Raw genomic sequence first — 6,417 nt, 5'->3', positions numbered from 1 at the left:
TCATCTGGAGCTACTCCTGAGGGTCTGCATCCATTCCTGCCTGAGCTAATATAATAGTAACCTCCTCATGAATCCCCCTGCCTTTGTCTTGCTCCCTTCTAAATCATTCTCCTTACAGTCTAGAATGACCCTTGCAAGACACATGGGTGCGTGCGTGCTCAGTCGTGTCTGGCTATGTGCAACCCCATGGACGGTAGCCTGCCAGGCTCCCTCTGTCCGTGGGAGTTTTCAGACAAGAATACTGGAGTGGGTTGCCATTTCCTCCTCCAGTGCAAAAACACAGAGTCCCTTTTAATACTACGATGGTGAGCTTTATGTATCAAGTTGACTGGACCATGGGATACCTAGATATGCAGTCACACATCTGGTTACATCAGCGATGGTGTTTTGGATGAGATTAACATTTGACTCAGTAGACTGGATACAGCAGATTGCCCTCCCTAATGTGGGTGGGCCTCGTATCATCAGTCGAAGGCCTGAATAGGACAAAAGGGTTGAGGAAGGAGGGATTCCTCCTGCCTGATGGCCTTGAACTGGCCTTGAACTGATGGACATCTGTTCTCTCCTGCCTTCAGACCCCAGCTGAAAAATCTCTGCTTCCTGGTCTTGAGCCTGCAGTTGTTCAGACCAAGACCACACCGTTGCTTCTCCTGGGTCTCCAGCTTGCTGACTACAGACCTTGGGACTTCCTCTGTCATCATGTTAGCCAGTGCCTTACAATGAATTGCTTTCTATATCTGTGTCTATATGTAAAGCTATCTATATCTTTACATCCTATTGGTTCTGTTTCTGGGCAGTATCCTGGCTGAGAGAAATGCCTTTTTGTTTACTAAATTCATTCATTTAAAAAATTATCGAGCACCTCCTGTAGGCTGGATACTGTTTTGCATTCCTAGAAGTGATCCCTGAACCAAACAGATTCCTGGCCTTGTGAAAATTTTACTTGTATGGGGGCTGGTGGTGAAAGGAGGGAGACTATGAACAATTAGTAAATGAGCAAAGGGTGAGCACACGTGGAAAAGGAAAAAAGTACAGGAGAATGGGGAGGCTCAAGAGACGTTGAGAGGGGACACTGGAGCAAAGGTTTAGGGGAGACAGAGGAGTCGCCACGTGCAGGCCGAGGCCAAGTGCAAACGTGGAGGCCACCGGCCCTGTCTGTGTCTGCGCGGGGCCTGCAGGCACGGCCTCCCTGGAAACCCTCGGTTCAGCCTCCCTGCCCTCCATGCAGCTCTCTGCCCACCCACCTTTCATCCCCCCACGCCTTTGCCCACACCTGCGATGCCCCCTCCGTGAAGTCCTGCTTCTGCTCACATTTGCTCATGCCTTAACCTCTATCTGTCCTTGCAGACGCAGTCTCGTGGTTTCTGCCGAGTCTGCGCACTGTTGACCCTGTTTTTGTGCCCTGCAGACTTGTATTTGGGCTGCTATTCTGCCCATAAATAATCGGTGCCATTTGGAGCAAGTCTGTTCATCTGTAAAATGGAAATAAAAATAGCACCTGCTTATAAGGGGCTAAGAGACGAGAAGACGCAGGTACAGTGACTCAGCGCCTCTGAGCTGCCATCGCTACTGCTCTTCCTTCCCCCCTTCCTCCTGACGCCCCCTCCTCTCTTCCTGTCCTCTCGGTTCACCCCCAAAGGTGGGACCAGCCCCCCCGCTGCCCTGAGTCTCTCAAGCAGCCTGTCTGCTCCCCCTGGACCTGGCTCCACAGGGAGCCGCTCCCTTCGTTCCCTCACTCACGGCCATCTCCTGCGTCTCATCAGCGAGGCCCAGACCACATTCTGGCTTCAGACTCAAGCTTTCTCCTGGCCTCCCACAGCTGCTTGACCCCTTGCGGGGCGGCTTCTTGATGTCTTGACCATGAACCCACCTGTCCTAGTTCCCAATAAAAAAGCCCCCAGATCTGCTGGGTCGGACGTAGCCCCTGCTTAGGAAGGGAGGCAGTGGGGTTTCTGTAGCAGGGAAATAAAACCATTTCAAGTGTTTACCATAGAAGGATTTTTTTTTAAATAGACTTTTAAAAATCACAGGTTTAAACTGACAGAGAAGTTGAGAAAATGGCAAAAAAGTACCCATCCATCTCACACTCACTTTCCCTTATTACAAACATCTTACACGTCAGTGATTGGTACTATTACAATCAATGAACCAATATTGATACAGTATTACCAGCTAAAATCCATACTTTATTTAGATTTTCTTAGTTTTTACCTGGTGTTTTTACCTTTTTCTGCCCCTTGATCCCATCCAGCATACCACAGTACATGGAGTTGTCATATCTCCTTAAAGCTCCTCTTTGCTGTAGCCGTTCTCAGCATTTCCTGGTTTTTAATGACTCTACTGGGGCTTCCCTGGTGGCTAAGTAAAGAATCCATCTGCAGTTCGGGAGACCTGGGTTCTATCCCTGGGTTGGGAATACTCCCTGGAGAAGGGAATGGCAACCCACTCCAGGATTCTTGCCAGGAGAATCCCCAGAGACAGAGGAACCTGGTGGGCTACAGTCCCTGGGGTTCAAAGAGTCGGACATGACGGAGCAACTAAGCACAGCACTGCATCCTTTTGAGGAGTACTGCTCAGGTCATTTTGTAAATTACCCGTCCACAGAAGGGATTTAACGCAGGGCATTGCCCTACAGGTGATGGAGGATCTGAGACGCAAACAGAGGAAGAAGAAGCTACAAGCAACTAATTTTAGCAGAAAGTCATTAACATCATTAAGCTGGAGGGTTAACGGGAAGTCGTAGTTTTACCTCAGCCAAGGGCTGGGATCACCTGGCAGAAGCCTTAGTCAGATGCAGTCACAGCTGGAGATGCTGTCAGAGGCAAGAGGGAGGTGAAGAAATTCTCTGGCCTTAACTTTCCTCCCACCTTCCACTCTTTCTCCAACACTGCTCATGGGCCGTATCTAGCTGTTAGCCACCTGGCCCAGGATTCTGTAAATCTCGGCCTGCAAGAGTCAGCTCCTAGCAAAATAGAGCAGAGGGTGAGGCTGAGACGGGCTCTAAAGTTGAGCTGGTCTAAGACTGGGACCACTGACATTTGATCACCCTGTACCTGTGAGGCAGGGGATAGATGAGCCCCACCCTAGAGGGTAAAGCAATCGGAGATGCATCCCCTATGGACTGAAACTCTAAGACAAGAACAGCAGGATGATTAAGGGAGGAGGCTGGGCCCTGCCTAGACCACATGTTTCTCGTTCTCGAAGTCAGCAGACCGCCCTGACCACACATGGGCAGAAAGGCTCTTTGGAGGCCAAAGGAGACTTATATCAAGGGATGTTCTACCCAGATGCCTTTTTGGTAAAATCCTTCTTGGCTAAGAGATGCGTGTGCACACATGGGAGAATCCTTTGAGTGCGTGCTAAGTCGCTTCAGTTGAGTTTGACTCCATGGACTGTAGCCCACCAGGCTCCCCTGTTCATGGGACTCTTTAGGCAAGAATACTGGAGTGGGTTGCCGTTTCCTTCTCCAGGGGATCTTCCAACCCAGGGACTGAACCCAGGCCTCCTGCATTGCAGGTGGATTCTTTACCATCTGAGCCACTAGGGAAGCCCTGGGGGGATTCTGAGATATACCAGATACAGACTGTGAACCCGGCAAATCAAAAGGATTGGCCAAAGGAAACGCAGAAGAAATACCCCATAAAAGTAATTCAAACTGCCCGAGGGCACGACTCAGGAGCTCTGAGTTTGCCTGTGGGCCTAGCCACACACACTGTGCTCTTTTCCTCTTAATAAATACTTTATTTGTTTCACCACTTCCTGTCTTTGTGGGAATTCTTTTTGGCAAAGCCAAAGGCCCAGGGCTCTTGTCAGTGATCACAAGTCTAGTGGCTAGGATCTGGCGCTTCCGCCACCACCACCCAGCCCAGTCTCTGGCTGGGAGCCCGAGCCCTGCTCCACGCTGCCGCAGCCCCAGGCTGTCCGAGATCACCTGCACCACGGTTTTCCTGCAGCCATTATACCACCGCCCTGCGACTGTGCTTGTCTGAGGGCCCTGTATGACGCATTCTTTATTTTGTATACTCAGAGCCTAGGACAGTGCCTTGCTGACAGGTTTTCGACATGTGACGTGTTTCTCCTGACCAGCCCATCTTCCGGTGCGCTCTGGCTTTGAGGGACTGCTCGCCACCAGCTTTCCTTTCCAGTTTCTGATCCCCTCCTATTGGTGCTAAGATGACTTTCGGCCTAGCATTTGTAACATTCGAAGGCCGAAGTGGATGGTGTGACTATAATGAGATTGTTTTTTTTTTTAATTAAAAAAAATTGTTTAAGTCTTTATTGAATTTGTAGCAGTACTGCTTATGTTTTTTATACTCAGGGTTTTTGGCTGCGAGGTATATGGGATCTTAGTTCCCCAACCAGGGGAACCCACACCCCCGGCACTGGAAGGCAAAATCTTAACCACTTAACTGCTGGGGAAGTCCCTAGACCAGTTGTGACGAACTCACAGAGTAAGTTTTGCATTAATCCTTCCAAGTCCACGTCTTCCAAGGACTCAGCCACGCCTAGCCGCCTCCTTATGGGCTGCGTAAGAAAAGGAAAGAATCGTTTTTTAAGAACCCTGCCCTCACCTGGCTGGTATTTAGGTGGTTTGGGACCCATCATGAGAGAAGTTACATTTCCTTTTGGTGGAGGGGAGGAGGAAGTGGAGTGCCACACACAGAACTGACTGGTGACTTTCCCAGGGGCGCAGGAGGGCTGAGGAGTCACGCCCCACTTGTCACCGGCCCGGACAGGACGGCCAGACTCTCTCCAACAGGCCACCTGCAATCGGAAACTTCTGAGGTTCCAGAGGTCCTGTGTACTTTCAGTGCTGGGACTGAGGAAACCTCCCTCCTCCACGTGTCACGTGGAGCCAGCCTCTGATAAGTGTGAAAAGGCCAGCGGGTGACAGGGGCATTGCTTAGCCCCAGCGCTCCGAGCTTTCAGTCTGCCAGGGTGCCCTAGTCCACCACAGGACAGAAATCTGACCAGTCAGCTTCCTTGTTTAGCAGAGATGAAAACCTTTGCAACTAGCTTCTTAGTTCCATTCTGGTAGATCGCTGCTCTGCAACAGGTAAGAAATTGTGACTACAGGAACCTGTGTTTCAGATGCCTCATTTTCCATCGTGTTTGTAGGGAAACAGTTGGGAGGCCAGGTGGGCACTTGAAAAAGCAGGAATCAGTTGGAAATGCTGGAATCTTAGTTGAGGATCTCAGCTGCTCTAAGGACCAGCTGTGTGATTTTGGACAAGTCACTGTATTCTTTAGGACCTCCACTTCCTTGTTTGAAAACCAGGGATTATAGTGTCTGTTTTATCACAGAAGTGGAGTAAGGATTACATGAGATGTCTGCGGGAGGACTTTGAAGATGGACAAGTGTGACATAGTACAACTATTTCTTTGCGTGGACATCAGGCAGCAGAAAAGGTGCCTTTGATGTTTAATTAATGCTAAAAATCTTCCATTACATTTATTTAGCTATAATTGGGAAGGAGGAGGGCAAGAGTAATTTTCGAAGGGACTTTTTGAGGTCCTAAAATAGAAACTCAGAAAACACATATTTGCTTTTCCTTTTGGTGTCAAACCACGGTAGCATTGTTACTAGCAGCTTTGCAGAACTGTGACCTTCAAACTTGGTGATGTCAAAGACGGAAAGAAGGCTCCCAGTCTTGAAGACTTTTAAACAGGCTTTTCAAACTGAAGCACTTTTATTTTGAATTGCGAGCTAATAGAATTGTCCTCTTAGATGAGCATTTGCAAGTTTAAAAGCTGCCTTCCAGGTGGGCCCCAGGAAACGCCTGTGCTGAGCGGGTGCTGAAGGCCCTTTTGGGAGCAAATGAGGGAAATCTCTTCCTGTCAACAGACTTTCTGCAGTTAGAGGAATCTGGAACTTACATTTCCCCTAATTGCACATAAACTGATTTGTGTATACATCTAGGGTCATCACTTACTTTCAGTTTAGTGAATTTGTGAATTTTTGCATTTGTTTTAATTTGTAATTAAGTTTCCTCCACGAAGCACACCATATGCCACCATTAATTCTTGCTCGTTGATTTCTTAGGAGATACATGAGTGCGTATTCTGATGCAATTTTTGAGGTCTTTTGAAAATCAAATGACTACGTGTTTAGCCATATGGGCCTTTGTTATTTAAAACAGCACATGATAAAGTAAGAGCAAAATGCAGAAGGACGTGTTGGGGGGAAAAATCGCTGGAAAACTGTTTAAAACTTAAGCACACCATTTTCGATCTTAAAAAAAAATTTGGGGGGGGGCGTTATATTTTTGAAACCTGTCACTTCTGATCCCGTAGGGTCTCTCACACTCTGAATGTAGACTGTCTCAAGTGCAGCAGGCGAAACTGCGGGAACCGGGGACCCCCCAGTGCCTGAGGCGGGGGCTGCAGATGCGAACACCCGCCTCCCGCGCATTCCGC

The 6,417-nt window shown here is 48.7% G+C and overlaps 1 protein-coding gene across 3 annotated transcripts in view; it reads left to right on the top strand.

Moving 5' to 3' along the window:
- The first annotated feature begins 4,710 nt into the window (after window positions 1-4,710).
- The window catches only part of FOXN3 (forkhead box N3), a 426,281-nt gene continuing 424,574 nt past the window's right edge, over window positions 4,711-6,417 (top strand). For all 3 annotated transcript variants that reach the window (XM_010845171.1, XM_010845164.1, XM_010845169.1), the window contains exon 1: window positions 4,711-5,056. The gene's annotated coding sequence lies outside the window, so the exon portion shown is untranslated. The remainder of the gene's footprint in view (window positions 5,057-6,417) is intronic.

This window comes from Bison bison, unplaced genomic scaffold, assembly GCF_000754665.1.
Source record: "Bison bison bison isolate TAMUID 2011002044 unplaced genomic scaffold, Bison_UMD1.0 scf7180017864213, whole genome shotgun sequence".
Lineage (NCBI taxonomy): Eukaryota > Metazoa > Chordata > Mammalia > Artiodactyla > Bovidae > Bison > Bison bison.
This window is presented reverse-complemented; position numbering and strand designations above follow the sequence as displayed.